The sequence below is a fragment of the Anser cygnoides genome, unplaced genomic scaffold (assembly GCF_040182565.1).
Source record: "Anser cygnoides isolate HZ-2024a breed goose unplaced genomic scaffold, Taihu_goose_T2T_genome scaffold_42_1, whole genome shotgun sequence".
In the NCBI taxonomy this organism is placed as follows: domain Eukaryota; kingdom Metazoa; phylum Chordata; class Aves; order Anseriformes; family Anatidae; genus Anser; species Anser cygnoides.
The window spans coordinates 941,445-962,068 of record NW_027103066.1 but is presented as its reverse complement, the minus strand read 5'-3'; the positions used below and the strand labels follow the sequence as shown (position 1 = coordinate 962,068).

Here is a 20,624-nt window from a genome sequence, read left to right as displayed (position 1 = left end):
ATAATGGAGAAAAATGGAAAAACATTCTATGAAGAAACACAAGTTCTCCGTGAGGCACCAACCTGCATCAGAGTGATATGCACAGTGCTGATCATTAGTTCTGTTCGTAACACTGGCCATACAGTACGGAATTCTACTGATTTAAATCCTTCCATTAAATAGTATTAGTAGACAGATAAAACCACAATGAACTTCCATAAAATCTTGTCTTAATCAGACTGTGCTCATTTTACCTTATTTCCTCTGACAAGCTGTTTAACTGGCTGGCTGTGAGGGATTCCATGATGACTTCTCGAGGGACTGGAGGCACAGCTCCAGGCATCTGCAATTAAAACGCACAAGTCAGCAGACAGAAAAAATTCTGTTTATACTGAGGACTAGTCTTGTCAGAATTTCTACATTAAATGCTAAGCAAGACCGCTTTGGGTTGTATGCATTATCTACACTTCAAAGATAACCCCAACTCACCTCCCAAAATCTACTTTATGAAACTTAAGAATTTTGATCTCAGCTCAGCTTAAGCTGACAAGTTCTAATGTCAGCTCAGCTCTGCAAATTCTAATGGGATAATATCACAAAGTGTTACGATCAAATTTGTGCTGTGTTTTCTCAGCATTTCACCTGAATTAGGAACATGATAAACACTCCCGAATACATCATAGGTGAGAAATTCTCGATGGAGCAAACTACTATGTTTCAAGCAATCCATTTGTTTTAGAAAAGAACATCTCAGAAGGTTTAACAGGTTCAACTTGGCAAGTGGAATCATCAAGTTTCAGTCCGTTTTCTTCAGATTCATTAACTAAACTAATAGCACCGTTCAGTGGAACAGTTTTTGGCAGCTCATGCTGGGATCTTCCTTCATCAGCATTCTGACAGGAAGAATGGGAATTCTGCAATGTACGGACTACCTTTCCAACCAAAATTCCACATTGCATTGCAATTCCTTTTAAATAAGCCCTTTGACTCCTCCTCAGATTTTCCTGAAGATTCTGCACCGTAAGGGACTGTGTTATCAGAGCTGAGTTTAGGATTTCCATTCACTGTTGGCTCCACAAAAATTTCAGCAGAAACTCTTTTTTTTTTTTTTTTTTTTTTTTGTATTTGCTCCATTTGCTTTACCGACTTTGTGATTGTGGATGAAGGAACAGCCTTGTAGAGATCTTCATCCTCCACAGCACTGCTAAGACAGTCAGGCTGTGACACAGTCTGACGAGCAGGCAATTCATTGTGAATACTGATGGTGATCTTCTGGTTTTTTGACGTATCAGTAATTGAAGGCCTGGTAATCGCCTGTTTTTGAACACAGGCCATTGGTGGTGCTGAAGATGGCCTTTTTAGGGTGACACCAGTGGTATTTGCATCCTCTTTTATGGATCCATTTCCATTTAAACGACTTGAATTCTGTATTTAAAAAGAAGAAATTGCAAGATGGATTAATGCAAACACTGCATTTAACATTTTTAAACATGTCATTCTCCTACTAAGTATTTCTACAAATGGTCTTAACACCTAAAAAGCAAAAAACACTGCCCTTTAAAGATAAATGCAAGTCCCATAAGTGTATTTAATTCCTGCTTTTGGTTTACTGCATATTGATATCAAATTAACATCATTTTTGAAAACCATCCAAACAACTTAACATTACCTAAAGCTATTCCCAAATATATTGCTTTTCCCCTTTAAACATACCCCAAAAAGCCTGGAATAATTGTTCTGGTGCTCAGGAATAAGACAATTTGGTTTCCCTGTCTTAGCTAAAGTGACGTCGATAGGAAAAACAAGTCCTCTTTTAAATGATTCGAGGATTACTACACTCTACTTAAATTGTCAAAGAGTGTAGCTCTCTGTGCTTTACAAAGCTGTCTAGGAGGTATAAATAATGGAGTCGCATGGCTGCGCAATTTAGCAGTAACCACTGTTTGAATGACTCTGGCTGTAGCATGAGGGCTGTGAAGGAAGCTGCAGCGTGGGAAGGAAAACAAAACGAAGATGCCAAAAACCAAACAAAAAACCCCACACCAAACCCCAAACCCACTATCTGTTTGGTGCCATTATCTGCCCTCCCGCTTCCCTAAATTACCTTAATCATATGAGGAGGAAGTCGTGGTCCCAGAAATCCAGCCTGCTTACTGTTAGCCCCCCGCTGACCAGGGGGGAAGGAACAGGGATAAGATGGTGCTGCTAAGTGAAAAGCACGTTCTCCGAGCGTCAAATCATAGCGCCTTCAGAAAAGAGCAGTGATCTCAGTTTTGTTTTTCTTTCAGCCTACTCTTGGATTAAATCCCATCCTATAATTTTATAGGAGCAGTTCATACGATATGGAAGCCTTCTCTACAGAAGACTTAGCCAAGACTACAAACTGAAAAGTAGGTAACAGTCTTCCTACTATGACTATCACTTTCAGAGCGATAATTCATTCTTACACCACAGATGACCTTCATTTCTCTCCTTCTCTAAATTAGCCAGCTACAGATAACACATATACAGCAATTTACACAAGTGCTGCAGTTTAAGGCCAAGCAACAAAAGATAATAAATGACAGAGAATTTCAGGTTAGACAGAACTGAATTAGATAAACAATAATCTTTTCCTGGGAGAGAAAGAAAAACACTTGCAAAAAGAAAAGTATCAATAACAGGAGAGTAAATCTCTTCTGAACACATTTTAATATTTATTTCATATTTACCTGATATAAAAAAGTAAGTAAGCTTGCTGACCAAGAACTCTTTTAATGTCAGTACGGACTACTTTTGCATCATTCATCTGATACCAAAGTCCATTACCAGCCTGCAAATAAAGACAACGATATCTTTAGATGAATTGCATGTTTTCCAAATGAAATCACAGATAGGAATAAAATACACACGTGTCAAATAAATATATAATGAAATCTTTTTCCCTAGAAACAGTACTACTAGTAACACTTTAACTGGTTTGCCAGCACAACCTTTACCCTGTTAGAAATGATGTTGACTTCTACCTTCATGTATCATACATAGTGTCCTGAGCGACAGTTGATACCATGATGCACCAGCACCGCTTATAAGGTGTAGAGGAGTGGTTCTCCACTTGATTGAGACATGTAGGCTCGGAGGTCCAAATACTCAGGATATTTTACCTCCTAAAGAGAGACCAAGAAGACAGAAAAATTATATCAGAGTACTTCGTGGACTAGGCAGAGAAAAACACTTCCAAAAAACAGAGACTGGAATTATATGAATATATCTCTTGATTCACTAAAAATAAGTCTTCCCATAAGCAACGTTTAATACTAGAAGTTGCAGAGAACTGTTTTCTGACGAATTAGCCTTCTCAGAGGAAAGTATATGCTTCTTGTCAAGCAGGAACTTTACTGATATTAAGAGAAAGAATAAGCCACAGTCGTTGGTCTACAATTATTGTCTGAAAATATTAACAACTTTCAGCATTGGGGGATGTCCCATTACATGATGACAAAGTTGCGTTACAGCGGTAAATATACCTTGTTGATCTTTCCACCTGTGAAATCTGCAAATTCTTTTCAGTGATATTGTGAGAACGTTGGAAGAACGGTGTATGGTAAATCTCTTGGATGCAGGAACCATCTTTTTACACCTTAAAAACAAGCAGAGACAAGTGTTTGAAAGCATCTTCTTTTTTGCCCCCAAAACAAACTCGTTTTAATGTCTCACGCATGCTTATGCTATTTGAATAGCATGCTCAGCGTTTACCTCACCTGGAAGTCATTTTTCTTTGAAACAAATCATTTTCCAGTAATGCAGACAGCATCTATAGTGTGCTTTGTCATCAATACTGGGAACAAGTCCAGGAGTCTAACAATTAGATGTATATTGAGGTAGAACAACAAAAAAGTATGACAGTATCATAATTTGTGCAGAAATAAAATTCTTTCCCCTTAAACCCAATGCAAACGTGGAGACTATTTACAGGGGTTCCACAGAAGGACAAAGTCCAATCCACTTTCTAACCACCACCAAGCTCTTATATTTTAACATTGTATGTGGTTTGGTTTTTTAAGTTAAACAAGTTTAATTTAGAAAGTTATACATGTACTTAAACATCATGAATTATATTTACAAAACATCCTACCTTTATATCCAAAGTGATATCAAGTAATGCCTCATACGTATCCGAAACTGCTTTGCAATTCAAGCACTTCACTGGAAGCAAAATATAAATGCTTAACAATACGTGGAGGAGACTAACTGTCCAAATTCAAGTTGTCGATAGATACTACTTTAGACAAGCTGCAGACTGCTTTAATACTGACAAAAGACACAGATCAGTTCTAAGGACAGGAATATTTTTTAAAGTACCTCTTGATCTTAGAAATCCTCCAAATATTTGATGAATGATGGTGGTAGCTTGAGAAGATCTGTCCAATCTGGAAATAAATTATAATCAGACCTCAGAAGATTTAAGGCACACAGTAAACTCTTCAAAGAGTTTTATGAAAACCAAGGATGACGTAGACTTTCAGTTTTGATAGTAAATAAAGGACTACAAGGTGCTAGAGAACGTATAAAAGTGAATTTGTTTATGCTGACTTGACAACTCGACAACTTGAATTTGGACAGTTAGTCTCCTCCACGTATTGTTAAGCATTTATATTTATAACCTCAATATACATCTAATTGTTAGACTGCTGGATTTGTTCCCAGTATTGATGACAAAGCACACTATAGATGCTGTCTGCGTTACTGGAAAATGATTTGTTTCAAAGTAAAATGACTTCCAGGTGAGGTAAACGCTGAGCATGCTCTTCCTGCCTCCTTCTTCACAGTGCTCATAGTAGATCGCTTACGTATGTATTAGTCAGATTCTCTTATAAACTCCTAGTGCGTCTCTGGAATTTTGAATTTACAGTGACTTTACGCTCTTCTCTCTCGCTCCTCTAGGCGGTTTCATCTGTTACCAGAGCTCTAGAACTATTTGTGAAACCTGAAGAGCCGGATGGAGAGAATTGCTACAAATGTAGCGAGTAAGATTATTACTAATTATGTCTTAATACTAGATATTAGTTTTATGTATTGCGTGACTTAGAGCATAAGTTATCTTTTAACTTCATTTAGAAATAAGGAGACGCAGCTTTGTTGTTGTTGTTGTTGTTGCTTCATTTTGTAGTAGTGGTGAGCTGAAGCAAGGAGCTATGGAGAATGATTTGGAGTGGAAGGCAGCAGCAGGTTCCTGTGAGTTGAGAATGTGAGCTGGCTCTGTGGTAATTAATGTTAGCAGCCTGTGCTGGCTCACTAAGCAGCGTCTTGCACAGCTCTTGAACTGTGAAACCTGTCAATGTGGACTAATGTCTGAAATGAGCTCCCTTAAGCCTAACCCGTGCACAGGGAAAGCCTGTTGAGTTCAGGCGCTCTCTATGCTGATCAATATGTAAGATGTTTCTACGTATGTGAGAAACAATTGAACTTTTGTCTAAGATGGTTTGGCAAAACAAGTTGTTAGTCAAACATCCCCTCAGAAAAGCACAGAGTGCCCGGCTCAGTTCTGTAGGATTCATGCCTGACCCCTCTAAATGAAAAATGCAGTATCCACTTCTTGTTGTTGGAAACTAAGGAAATTAGTGTGTTGAATCAAGAGCGTCCAATAGGTTATTAAAGCAATTTAATCCCAGGTTCGTCTTAGCCTGCGGATCCTAGAAAGCAACATGCAGTGTATTCAGGATTCTCATAACTGATGTCTGAGGAAGAGAAAGAACTGTAATAGCACCTCACATCTGAATTGCATGGTCCTTCCTTAATGTGCTCTTTGAGGTGTGATCGGTTCAGTCACACATAAAGCCAGAATTTTCCGCCTTTTTGTGAGTTTAAAAGGAAAGGCCTTGCACATGTACAGTACTTTTTCCATTGCTGATAACTGTTATTAGTCTTATATAAAACTCATTTTTAATATATTTTTTTATATTTTATAACTCCCTGGTAATAGGCTTTCGTGAGAGATTCCTGTTCCCGCTGTGCTCTGAGTTGTTGGGAAAACTTCCCTTCTTCTCTGTATTAACAAACGTGACATGCAGTGCATGGGTTTATGAAAAGAAAAAAACAAACATATTATGCAAGTAAATATTATTCAAATAGCATAAGCATGCGTGAGACATTGAAACGAGTTTGTTTTGGGGGTGAAAAAGATGCTTTCAAACACTTGTCTCTGCTTGTTTTTAAGGTGTAAAAAGATGGTTCCTGCATCCAAGAGATTTACCATACACCGTTCTTCCAACGTTCTCACAATATCACTGAAAAGATTTGCAGATTTCACAGGTGGAAAGATCAACAAGGTATATTTACCGCTGTAACGCAACTTTGTCATCATGCAATGGGACATCCCCCAATGCTGAAAGTTGTTAATATTTTCAGACAATAATTGTAGACTAACGACTGTGGCTTATTCTTTCTCTTAATATCAGTAAAGTTCCTGCTTGACAAGAAGCATATACTTTCCTCTGAGAAGGCTAATTCGTCAGAAAACAGTTCTCTGCAACTTCTAGTATTAAACGTTGCTTATGGGAAGACTTATTTTTAGTGAATCAAGAGATATATTCATATAATTCCAGTCTCTGTTTTTTGAAAGTGTTTTTCTCTGCCTAGTCCACGAAGTACTCTGATATAATTTTTCTGTCTTCTTGGTCTCTCTTTAGGAGGTAAAATATCCTGAGTATTTGGACCTCCGAGACTACATGTCTCAATCAAGTGGTGAACCACTCCTCTACACCTTATAAGCGGTGCTGGTGCATCATGGTATCAACTGTCGCTCAGGACACTATGTATGCTACATGAAGGTAGAAGTCAACACCATTTCTAACAGGGTAAAGGTTGTGCTGGCAAACCAGTTAAAGTGTTACTAGTAGTACTGTTTCTAGGAAAAAAGACTTTCTGAAATAATCCCAAACTTGAAAATGGGATCTTGTATAAAATCTTAAGCTGTGATTGATTCTGCTTAAGAGAGGCCACACGTGTACCTACTGACAAGCTAGGTGATAAGTGTTTTTTGTACACTTATAAGTGGTCATTTTGTAAAGAGACTGCTGGAAAATCTGAACAGTGCTGCTGCAGAACTCTGAATGGGGGGATAGCAACTATCTTAACTGATCTGGAATCTTGAGTTTACTTTTCAGTGGACAGGAGGAGAGTCTCTCAAGGCAAACAGAGAGAGAAATAACACCCGATACTCATGTCAACATAAATTTATGCTCAGAGTGTAGGTGTAGGAACAGCATCGGTATGTATATGGAACATCGGGAGAGGAAACTATATCGGTATTTACAGCTTTTCTACTTCCTTGTCAGAGAGACGTTATCTCCAAATTAGAAATTGATGTATTTTGAATAAGAGGTGGTGGATCGGATTTATTCTTACTAGTGTTAATATTTGCTCTTGTATAGTACCTAATATCTGATAATGCATCAATCAATCGTCAAAAATAAACTTAAAAATGTGTAAGGCTTATCTCGTTGGTCGATACAAAGACCAAGGTCTTTTCTCCTTTCTCTTTCAAGTCTAAGTCTGAAAGGTCTTGCCAAGTTCTTACGTCATAGTAAAGTGTATACCTATAAAATTTACAGTTAACGTCTTCACTTAGTTTGTCCAATTTTTGCATTATCGCTCAGCTGTGTGCTCATTTATAAGTCGATGCATGTATACAAGCTGCTGATCAAGTCCTATGTCTTGTTTGCAATTCTTCGTTTCCTTGTTGCCAGCATATTGTAAAGCGGATCCCTGCTGCTACTTGCTCTAGAAGAAAAGGAATCATCGTTTTGGTTACCAAATACCCGCTTCTGAAAACTAGAAGTGTTTTGTTCTCTCTTCCCTTTCAATGACTCCACACCTCTCATCAGATAATGGATTGCTGACCTAGAATCAGAGAACATCCCAAGGTGGAAAGGACTCACAATAATCCCCGAGTCCAACTCCTGGCTCCACACAGGACCACCCCAAAAGCAGACCCTACGTCTGAGAGCATCGTTCAAACACTTCTTGACCCCCGTCAGGCTCGGTGCCATGACCACTGCCCTGGGCAGCTGTCCCAGTGCCCGAGCGCCCTCTCAGGGCAGCACCTGAGGCGCACGGGGCTCGGCGGGGCGGCCCGGGAGGGGAGGAGGACGGCGGGGCGAAGCGGCGGCTCCCTCAGAGCCGTCTCCCCGCCGCCTCGCCCGCACGTCGGGGCTTTTTCGTTTCGGGGCTTTTTCGTGTCGCGCCCTCGGGCTCTCGCCGCGGGCGACGTGCTGCTCCCCAGCGCGGACGCCTTGCGCGCGGGGCCTGCCCGCGGCGGCGGCGGGAGGGAAACCCCAACCGCAAAGCCCTCCCGGCAGGGAGATCTCGGGGTGAGGGCCGATCCGGCACCGACAGTAAAGACACGCCGGAAGAAACGCTCTGCTTGTAGCCGTGAGCACCGCGGCCAGGTTAAAAAGGCGTCACGCTGGAGCTCCGAGTTGGGCGGCGTTCCGAGGCCGTCGTGGCAGTTGTGGAGACGGCCTCGGCTGAGGTGGCGGCTGCTGTCGCTGCTGTCCCCTCTGTCCCCGCTGTTGCCGCTGTTCCCGGCGCCTGGAGACCCCCGGCAGCCCCCTGTGACCTTTGGCCCCGGGGAGCAGGACCTGTGGCCCCCCGTGCCCACCGCCTCGTCGGCCATCCCGGCAGCAATCCTGCCAGCACAGAATAGCTCACTGGCGTTACGTGCGTTTCAGGGTAAAGTGACGATTAACTTCTATTTCCTGGCTTGGGTGCTGCTTTATTCTTTAACGAAGCTTCAGGTTTAAAGGTTAAACTCAGTTATGTCAAGGTTAAACTCAGTTTCGTGAATGGCATCTTGGACAAAATCTTAAGCTGTGATTGACTCTCTGCTTAACAGAGGCCAAGCGTGTACCTACTGAGCAGCAGGTCATAAGTGATAAGCCCTCACAAATTAACTTGCTATCACAAAGTGACGCCCAGAAAAAGTGTATTCAAAAGCTAGGCTCATTATAGAATCACAACAAACCCATCATGACTGGTGCAGTAGACAGTGCGGTAGAGGGCGAGCCCTGGAAAGACAGAAGTAAAGTAGCAGCGAAATGCAGGTACCTTTGTGCACACGAAACAGAAAAGCGCAGGCAGTAAAGTAATAGTGTTCCATTACTAACGCGAGCAACAATTATATATAAATCACAACCATTATCTATTAGATAATAGGTAATAATTAATAGATAATTGCAAAGCTCCAAAAATGCAATAAATAACTGATTCCCCTCAGAGAATGTCATTTACATTTTTATATTAAAAAGACTCCAGAGTTGTAATGGATTAAAATCCTACGAAAGTGAAAGAAATGGCATCAGCCACTAGTTCTGCAGAAGCTAAAAGTAATACTGATAGAGTTTGGATGGAAATTTTTACTTTGTGTGTTTAGTTTGGGGATTCCTTTTAAATCATTCATACCAGCAATTTAGTTCTTAAAGGCTGTTTCTTTGAGATTAAGTGACAGGACTTCTACTACTCAAGTACTACGCAAGTAAGCGTGCGCTTTATCCTGCCTCCGTTTTCTTCAAAACAAAAGTAGAAAATGCAGTTCTTACTTGTTGCACTGATAGAGAACGGGACTACTGTGAATAAAGACTTCCAAAGCGATTCCCCTAAGGCAACTGAAGTGACTGACGTTACAGAAATTAATTTTGATACATTTACAGTCGACAGAGAAATATGGGGAGCATTTTGTAATGCACAGATTCATCCGTGTCTTTTCTGTTTTGCAAAGAAAAGTGTTTGATTGTTGCTATTCACAGCTTCCATTATTCACAGGTTTTTGAATGCTAACATTGCTCAGGAAAAGATCTGATATTTGTAGGGGTACCGTCATTCCTAGTTATTTGTTTTTACATTGTCCTTGCATTTATTACCATATAATTTCAAGTCTAAGTTTGTGGTTTAAGTTATAATAAGGAAAAAAGCAGTAGTTGAGGTAATCAGGTTAAAGATTATAGATGGAGAGGAACTTGGCGTTAGATACTAAAAACAGGATGGCAGTTAGCCTTGCCTTAGAAAAATTAAAATGGTTGACTAAACTTTTTTTTCCCAAAACGTTGTGTTGACCAGCCAATTTGAATTTGGCGGTATTAAAGCTGTCTGCAATAAGTTTTTCTGTTTTGGATTGTAGCTAGTTCCTCTAGGTGCTCCCGCAGAATAGTATTTTTACTATACCTATATATACTTTATATATTTACCTATATATACCTAATGCCTTTCTTAGAAACAAACAAAAAAAATCTCTTTTTAAATACAACTTTCTTGCAGTTGTTAATGATGGAATTGCTCCGCCACAAAGGATTCTTTTTCCACCTGAGAAGATACGTATGGATTGGCAAGAAACACAAAGTGTTGGAGTTGGCCTGTACACTCTTGGCAACACATGTTTTCTTAATGCTACTCTACAGTGTTTGACCTACACCCCCCCCCCCACTTGCCAATTACATGCTTTCTCTTGAGCACAGCCAGTCATGTGAGTACTTTCTAACAGTATTTTAAATCTGTTGGATAGCTCTGAAGGTGAAAGAACAGCAGTGATTCTGTGGGACAAAGTTACTTGCCTGATTTTACCTGTAGAAGCTGGCTTTGAGCATTGTATTAGCAGTGGGCTCAGAATAGCATATGGAGTGCGTTTAATGCACCATGTGTGTTTTTTGTTTGTTTTTTTAAAAGGATCTTTTCTTGATTCATGGGAATAATGAAGTGCATTGGACAGTAATGCATTTAATGAACATTTGGCATTTGGGCTATTTGGGCTTCCTGCTGCTCGAAAGGCGATAAAATTTAGGATGTTGGCATCATAGGTCTTTAGTCTTCACAGCCTAGGTTCCATAATGCACTACAATAAATGGTCTGTTCGTTGTTGAACCAATTAAAAAAACAAACAAACAAAAAAAAAAAACCTAGAAAGCAATATGAGCTGTTATGAACATGACTAGATTTTTTTGTGGGACTGTATTAAAATCTAGACTGATTTTGTTCTAAATAAAATGTTGTACTATAAACTAAATGTTGTACTAAACGTGTATGCTTTTTAGGCTGGTATCTTTGTATCGATACCTAGAAATTTAACTGTTTTCTTCCTGTATATAGAAATTGTTTCAGTTAAGAGTCCTGTTGAAAAAAGGAGGGCAGAAGTACTATTACATACATTACTTTAGTTTTTCCTTTCTCCCAAAGGACTCGTAGCTCTGTATCATGAAGCTCACCTGACAGCACTGTGCTGAAAATAACCCACATTCTCTTAATGCTGTATCATCAATGTCAAATATTCTTTCCTCATATATTTTGCAGCCTGTGGAGTTCACATTCCTGTCAGCCTTCACAAACGTGACTTTGCAGTAGTCTTTTAGATTTCTCATCACAAAATGCACTTGAACACAGGCTTAATGGATATTTTTATTCTATAAAGTTGTGTGAAATGAAATGTTACGAGACTGTTGGGACAAGGAGAGTGGATACTGTATCTATAGTTTAAATGTTACTTATATGTTTGTTTGTTGTTATGTCTGTTTCGCTAGACTGGGATGCTTTCTTCTTTCACTCTTCAGGTCGTGAACAAGATTTTTGCATGATGTGCACGATGGAGACTCCCATTAACCAGGCCCTGCGTTGCACTGTTGATGCCATCGAGCCTACGCGTGTTATCAATAACCTCAGTCGTAAGTGGCTTCAGATGTGTTTCTTTTTCAGTATCTTGTAATCTTCAAATAATTATTTGATGTGTATAAATGGTTTTAACACTATAAAGAAGAGAGATTTTAGAAATACGAGAATTATTTCATTTTTAAATGAGGTAAATACTATCATCTTCTTATTTAGGAATAGGACAACATTTCCGTTTTGGCAGTCAAGGAGACGCACACAAGTTCTTGCGCTATACTGTCGATGCTATGCAGGAAGCGTGCTTGAATGGAAGCACCAAGTCAGCATAAACAAATTCACTTTTATACGTTCTCTAGCACCTTGTAGTCCTTTATTTACTATCAAAACTGAAAGTCTACGTCATCCTTGGTTTTCATAAAACTCTTTGAAGAGTTAACCGTGTGCCTTAAATCTTCTGAGGTCTGATTATAATTTATTTCCAGATTGGACAGATCTTCTCAAGCTACCACCATCATTCATCAAATATTTGGAGGATTTCTAAGATCAAGAGGTACTTTTAAAAATATTCCTGTCCTTAGAACTGATCTGTGTCTTTTGTCGGTAGTAAAGCAGTCTGCAGCTTGTCTAAAGTAGTATCTATCAACAACTTGAATTTGGACAGTTAGTCTCCTCCACGTATTGTTAAGCATTTATATTTTGCTTCCAGTGAAGTGCTTGAATTGCAAAGCAGTTTCGGATACGTATGAGGCATTTCTTGATATCACTTTGGATATAAAGGTAGGATGCTTTGTAAATATAATTCATGATGTTTAAGTACATGTATAACTTTCTAAATTAAACTTGTTTAACTTAAAAAACCAAACCACATACAGTGTTAAAATATAAGAGCTTGGTGGTGGTTAGAAAGTGGATTGGACTTTGTCCTTCTGTGGAACCCCTGTAAATAGTCTCCACGTAAGGAGACAGCTCCACGTAAGGACACAGTTCAAGAGCTGTGCAAGACGCTGCTTAGTGAGCCAGCACAGGCTGCTAACATTAATTACCACAGAGCCAGCTCACATTCTCAACTCACAGGAACCTGCTGCTGCCTTCCACTCCAAATCATTCTCCATAGCTCCTTGCTTCAGCTCACCACTACTACAAAATGAAGCAACAACAACAACAACAACAACAACAACAAAGCTGCGTCTCCTTATTTCTAAATGAAGTTAAAAGATAACTTATGCTCTAAGTCATGCAATACATAAAACTAATATCTAGTATTAAGACATAATTAGTAATAATCTTACTCGCTACATTTGTAGCAATTCTCTCCATCCAGCTCTTCAGGTTTCACAAATAGTTCTAGAGCTCTGGTAACAGATGAAACCGCCTAGAGGAGCGAGAGAGAAGAGCGTAAAGTCACTGTAAATTCAAAATTCCAGAGATGCACTAGGAGTTTATAAGAGAATCTGACTAATACATACTTAAGCGATCTACTATGAGCACTGTGAAGAAGGAGGCAGGAAGAGCATGCTCAGCGTTTACCTCACCTGGACGTCATTTTACTTTGAAACAAATCATTTTCCAGTAACGCAGACAGCATCTATAGTGTGCTTTGTCATCAATACTGGGAACAAATCCAGCAGTCTAACAATTAGATGTATATTGAGGTAGAACAACAAAGAAGTATGACAGTATCATAATTTGTGCAGACATAAAATTCTTTCAGCTTAAACCCAATGCAAATTTGGAGACTCTTTACATGGCTTCCATCAGCGCATTCCTCTATATTCTTAAACCTATAATAACAGGGAAGAAAAGAAAAAGACAAAAAAAAAAAAAAACAAAAAGTAAAAAAAAAGCTGGATTTTTTTTTTGTAGGTCAAACACTGTAGAGTAGCATTAAGAAAACGTGTGTTGCCAAGATTGTACAGGCCAACTCCAACACTTTGTGTTTCTTGCCAATCCATACGTATCTTCTCAGGTGGAAAAAGAATCCTTTGTGGCGGAGCAATTCCATCATTAACAACTGCAAGAAAGTTGTATTTAAAAAGAGATTTTGTTTGTTTGTTTCTAAGAAAGGCATTAGGTATATATAGGTATAGTAAATATATAAAGTATATATAGGTATAGTAAAAATACTATTCTGCGGGAGCACCTAGAGGAACTAGCTACAATCCAAAACAGGGAGAGAAGGAATCCAAGTAAGCAGGGATTCCAGCATAATCAGCATTTTTTTCCTAATTCTTTTCTGGGTGCTTCTCATGTGTTTTTTTTTTTTTCATAGTTTCTAAGTTATTTAGATAGCATAATCTGGCTGGGGATCGTGACTGGGGATCATTAGGTTGATCAGTGAAGACAGGAAAGAAATTGCTGAATTGTGTCAGAACACTAGCTTTGGACCACGTAGTTTGAATCACATCTGCACACCATCAAGGTGTACTAGAAATCTGAAAACACTTTATGCTTTGTTCTCTCAGTCATTTTGGTATAACAAACTAGCTTATGGTTTAAACCCTCCATTAGGTTAGTGGTTTCCCTAAACGTAACATGTCCCTGTGTGCTACAGTAAGACAGTAACAAAAAATTAAGTATAGAAATTCATCCTGTCGTTATTCAGCTTCTGCCTATGGACACACAATTATGCTTATTTAAAGCGGTATCATCTTGAAACCTAATCAGCATGTTAGAAAGCACTTAGTATCAGTTATCGGCTTTTGTCCTGGAGGGCTAAGGTTTGTTTTGTTTTGTTGTACATTCAGCATTTCCTTTTCTAGCTTCCATTCCCCTGTCGTTTTGCATGAGGAAAACATGCAGCTTTACAAAGTAGAACGGAAAGAGATGCTTTTCAGTCTAACTTTTCAGTTTTTTGTAGGAGTTTTAAATGTGGTAGGTGCAAAACAGCATAAGTACTGCTGCCAAAGTTATATTCAAACAAGTATTTCTTGGAGAAGCAGAAGAAGCCCAGGGAGAAATAAATTTACAAACATGCTCTTCATGCTCTCCTTTCCCAAGATTTCTCTGAGATATATCCCATAGTCTGTGGGTTTTGAGGTATGTGGTTCCCAGGAGTGAAAAGGAGGGCCAAACATCTCTCCTCTCGCATCTCAACGTGCCAGGGCTTTAGTGTACTGCCACTTATGGCTCCGCTTTTCACCTGGAAAAAGCGACCTCATGCTGTAAACTGAGGAGCCCTGCTATTGTTCTACTTGTTGTTTTTTTTTTTTTTTCCCCTGCTCATACAGGCTTAGAAATGTGCTGATGAAACAATAAAAAAGCCAGCTTGGTACATCTCCTTACAAAAAAAAATAAATACAAGCTTGAGCTCCTGATTGGCTTCATGCTGAACTCTGTGCTGTTCTTGTCATAATCTTGGTCTCTCAGTAGATAATATGGTTTAATTACGAATAGAATCATGTGATGAAGAAGATCTCACACTGCAACAAATCCAACATCTCAAATGAAATTTTACATTTTCCGTGATTTTCTTTCTGAGCAGAAGTGTGTAGTATTAAATATATATATATATATCTGTGATGAAGCCACGGTCGCAGTTACTCAGATATTTTAATAAGCACTTGCAGTAAGATAAATTGCTGCATCTTTTAGCATTATTTAATTGTAGGGTTAGAGACATGTTGATTCAACAGAGCTGTAAAGTTTCTAAGAGGTCACTTTGAAAAATACCAGCTAAATTACAGGCAAGACTGCACCCGTTCTTAAAAACAAACAACCCCCCCAATCATCTATTTTCCTCTTACAGATAACTGAAGTAATCCCCGAAGAACACAGTTCACTATCCAAAGGCAAGTTTTATTTTTAAACATTTTCTACATTTTATACCTAGCTGCAACTTAACAACCAGTTAACAGTCGGTGACAATCCTGTTCAGTGTTGAAAATGTCATTATGGCATAGGAAACAAAGGACTTCATCTTCTTGCTTTTCTTCTTGGATCTTCACGTTCCAGATACGTGAGAGAAAGAGCAGCGTTAAAGCAGTTAAATTCCTGCATTCCTAAGTGCTCTCTCTAGCCAGTTTCTGAACGCTTCTGTTCTGTGGCTAGGATTTGGTCAGCTTGACCACAAGATCACTAAAAAAGCAGGTAGCTTTGTCCTAATATTCTGTACAGTTGACCAATTTTATCATAGAACTGAAATGCAGTCAGTTGAATGGGAGGGCTTTGGAAGCTGCCTTCTCCAGTCAGTCCAGCCCTGTAGTCAGAGAGCAGATCAAGCCGGGTGCAGGGTTGTGACTTCTCTCTTTAGAAAGAAAACCACTGAGCCAGACAGCTCCATGTTGAGTATCACAACAGGAAATGACATTTCTTCCCTTTGTCTTTCAGATGCAGAGCTTACTGATGGAAGCCTTCAATACTCAGACTAAACCTACCATCAAAACCGACGACCTTTTTACCATCCAAACCAACCATTTTTCCATCAAACCCAACAACTTGGGTTTTGAAATGAAACTGGTAAGCCACAAGCCTTTATTGAATCTATTTTGCAGTGAAAGGGTTTTCTCTGTAACCTGATCATTTAAACTGTTGTGCTTAAAAGAAGGTCACTTGCAAGAGCAGTTATAATCCATGCTATAAAATTGAATCATCCTCTAGAAAGAAAAAAAAAAGGAGCAATTATCTTGCATGTACTCCTGATAAAGGAGGAGCTACACAATGGTATATAGTTTCACACTTAATTTTTGAGAATGTCCAGGCTTAAGTAACAGCTCTTGATGATAAATGAAAAGATTAACACGCAGTGGATTTACACAGAACATTACATTTGTAACAATGATCGATACAGAGTATTTGTCATGCAAATCACCTGTGTGCACCGAGGAATACTTATTTCAATATATATCTGTACAGTATTTACATTTTATATTTAAACTCTAACTCGAAACATTTTCCAAGAAAATACAGAAATGAAACTGGTAAGCCACAAGTCTTAATCTGCAGCATTTGGTCTACAACAGACCTGGCTTTTCCAGCAAGCATATCTACATAGATATGTAACAAATCTTAAAAAATAGGCATTGTTTTTATCTATGAAGCATTATAAATGCTGCTTGGTTTATAAAGCTTCAGTTTTGTACCCGTTTAAAACTGTTCAAAATGTTAAGTGATTTAGAGCTTACTTTGTCAGAATATTTTAAAATTTAAGTCAGTCCAGGGGAGTTTAACTGTTATATACAGTTCTCTCCTAGATTGCACTGGCAACGGGGCAGCAATTTAATGCTAGAAATAATATACTTCCTGCTACAATCTCCTCAGTTACATGTTACTCTAAATAATTATTTCTGCAGGGTATAAGAACTTCAAATACAGCAAACGAACTCTCAAGGCATTTCCTTTGTGCTTACCGGTAGACACCGTCGCCTGGCTAGATAAACAGATTTTCTTGAAGGTGTTATTTCAGCATATAAGAATTGATTAAAAAAAAAAAAAGTGCTTCATGGCTTATTGGTTTTGTAATCTCACAGTTCTCCAGGAATACTTGATTTGCTGCATTTAACCATTACGCTCGTCAGTAGCACTGATTCTGGTTTATCACTATTTGCATTACAAATCTCCTTGTCCAAAGCCTAAACTGATGTATGCACTGCTTGAAAACAAAACGTGAAGTTGCAGAGCAGAAGACTCAAGTCATTAGGTTAGCAGCTGCGTAACCATACTGCTTTCCAAACATAAGATGTAGAGCTTACTGAGTTTCTATGAAGAGTTTAAATGGCTCCCATTAAGCAAAGATGTCCCCACACTGATACTTCCTCTTAAGCAAGGATTCTACCTCCTTTGGCTGAGGCTTGCTCCCTTACTCACATTCGAACATTCATCCAAGTAGCCTGCAATTCCACATTCGTGGGGGAAAGTCTGTAGAATAGAAAAGGTTCCTCCAGTCTCTTCCTCTCAGCCTTTTTTTGAAGCATGCAATAAAGCAAAACTTTCACAGGCTGACCTTCCATGCAAAACAAGGCAACTTAGTAAGACAGGAACCGCAAAACTGATTGTTCTTTAAAGTTAAAATGAGATTTGAAATAGATCAAGTTAGCAAGTGTTGTTAAGTCCGTAAGTAAGTCTCTTTTTGCCAATGCAGCACAGTTCCCTATCATGTAGCCAGAGCTGCTTCTGTAGCTCCAAGAAGCAAAACTGCTTTGACAAAATACTGTGTCATGAAAGCATTCGTTGGCGCAGGAGGCACAGCTCAGGTTCAACAAGTTTGTGAAAAAATGAGTACTAACAGAAGCAGCAGCGTCCAAAGAAACACTTTATGTCCCCACTGCAAAATGAGGGGCTTTACCTTGAGTGTTATGCACGCTGTCAATAGAAAAGCACTGTAACAGAATCTGCCACGGCAGTTTGTATGTTACTGAAAGACCATCAGAGTGGGACTGCAGAAAGATCTTTCAGAAGTTCCAAAAAAACATGTGGGGGTGGGAGTTTAGTTGTGTTAGATAACACAATCTTAGATAAAGATTTTGGTCTTAATGTAAAAGTAAGGGCGTCTACTGATTTCTTCAACTCCAACAACTGAAGCACAAGTCTGAAAAATCGCCTTTAAGAATGCAATGAAAATATTTAACTCTTCTGTATGGTCATAGTTTGTTGTCAAGCAAAGGAATGAATGCTGATGCCTTAACTATCTAGGGCTGTAGCTTACAGAAAGACTACACCTTCCTGTTTTTTTCCCTTTAAAAACGTTAAATGCATGTGAAATTATTTGGGGGTGTTTTCACATGCAAAGCCTAATGCAACGCGTGCAAGCCCTGTCATCTTCTTCCTTTAGTAGTGTCGCATTAAGGGGTGTAGCTGATTGACCGTTACGGGTCCGGTCGGCTTCAGGGTACTGAACTATCACGGCCACGGATTCACCAACAACGCAGCACGCCCTCGCTCTAGTCGCGTTCAAGGAGAACTATCACGGCCAGGAACAATGCAGTTAAGTGCAGTTTATTACGGCAACAGATACACAGGTCCTTTGGATTGCCAGTGATAAATTCACTGTCTGCAAAAGCAAGCTAGCATGCATGAAATGCACAGGTACAAAGCCTAGGTATTAAGACGTTAAAAAGCATAAAGACACCAGAGATTTCTAAGTTTCCGTGGAGACGCCTGGTATAACCAAGCGTTCAGATCTTACCTCACAGCATCCCAATGGGCCATGGGGGGGGTGGGGGGGTGAGAGGCTCAGCCTGTCGACTGATGTCAGAAGGTATCCTTCGTGACAGTATCTTCCCCGACATTCCCTTTCTCTTAAGCCAATTTACATTATTTTCTATCTTTTAGGTGGAGCTTGAGTGACTCCAGTCATGCATATCTTGGTTGTGATTGGTAGAAATTATCTCGCTTGCGTTTAAAGGTACAGGCTCCGAGAAATTCAGAGGATGTGCTCAGTGAGGGGTGGTTGCACCTTGGAGGCGGGTAGCTTTTGGGATGGAGGTGTGCTTATAATGCCTAGTCACTTAAGGCAATTACTCCACAAGGAGTAACCTTACTCCTGTAACTTAACTACTGGAACTACTTTAAGCTTTAACTACAGCATATCTAAAACATAAGAAGGATGTTACTATGTAAAAAGCAGATGAAACCAGTCCTTAAATCTTACTGCTTATTGTGCGTGAGCAGACTGGCATGAGTTTTAGCTATACTGGCAAATATCAAAGCACACCCGTGTAGTCCCAAAGCTGGGAGAAAAACAAGGAAACCTTGAAGAAAATGGGGAGGCCTGTAGCTTGTGTAGTCTTTTAGCTGAGAAAATAAGGAAGGAGAGAGACAGGTAGCCTTGAGCTAGCAGAAGCAAGGAAGAGAAGGGATAAAAGGGAAAAAACAAGAAGGAGAAAACCAGCTCCAGACTGACCTATAGTAACCTTTTGCTCATTAAGGGTCATTAACACATTAGAAATCACACCTGTCAAAATGCTAATCTATGCTAATGTGGGATTCGGTGTGTGTCCCCCTCCTCCTGTACCCCCTCCCCCCCGGTGTTCCTCTGTAATGCGCAAGCTCAGTAGAGATAAGTTAGGTGAGCTGTAATAACCAGTCAAAAGGAGCCAAAGAGACAGTTTTCACAAGTTTCCTGTGTATGAATGACGGTGATTCGAGTCAGAGGTGTGCTTGCTTTGCGAAAGATAGCCAAGTACCTGACTCTGCAGAGTTCTGTAATTAATTATGTAATTAAAAGACCTTCGTGTGCATTCCGACTCGGGGTGCTTATTGGCGCGGTGCACTGGGCACGAACCCGCGGACAACATCTGTACTCAGTGTGATGCCTACAGACAATCCTTTCCTGTTGGGACCTGCATATTTTTCTGTGCATTCAACACAAACCCTTTGGCACAACTAGTTCCCTACGTAGCTGCCAGTCCACCACTCAGTTGCACTTCTGAAGAGGAAAAGCTATTTCCATCTAACGTAGGAGCACATACTCTAAATGCAAGCTTCACTCAGCTGGTCATTTACTGCAGGACAAGATTTGAAAACTGTTGTTGAGATTCTGTTGGGTTTTCTGCTTACAGAAAAATCAAGTGCTAGATCGCCCTCTACTCCACTTTGTAGTGCTGCATTTAATGGAGATTCAAATAATTTCATTTGCTCCTCCGTTTATGGACAATGAGCTGAAGGAACAGGTACAGCACATTAGTCTGGAATGCCTTCCCTCCCAACCAAAGTAAACTGGAGCTGTAACTAACACAAGCAGAAACAAGGCTTCCACGTTTTCAGCTGAATAAAGTTCCAACAAAGTCATCCTCTGGGATTTGAAGCTTACTTCAAACTATAAAATTTACAGTTAACGTCTTCACTTAGTTTGTCCAATTTTTGCATTATCGCTCAGCTGTGTGCTCATTTATAAGTCGATGAATGTATACAAGCTGCTGATCAAGTCCTATGTCTTGTTTGCAATTCTTCGTTTCCTTGTTGCCAGCATATTGTAAAGCGGATCCCTGCTGCTACTTGCTCTAGAAGAAAAGGATTCATCGTTTTGGTTACCAAATACCCGCTTCTGAAAACTAGAAGTGTTTTGTTCTCTCTTCCCT

At 39.6% G+C, this 20,624-nt stretch overlaps 1 pseudogene; it reads right to left on the bottom strand.

The window, feature by feature from the left end:
* Positions 1-20,624, bottom strand: part of LOC136789181 (ubiquitin carboxyl-terminal hydrolase 42-like) — a 53,150-nt pseudogene that overhangs the window by 12,177 nt on the left and 20,349 nt on the right.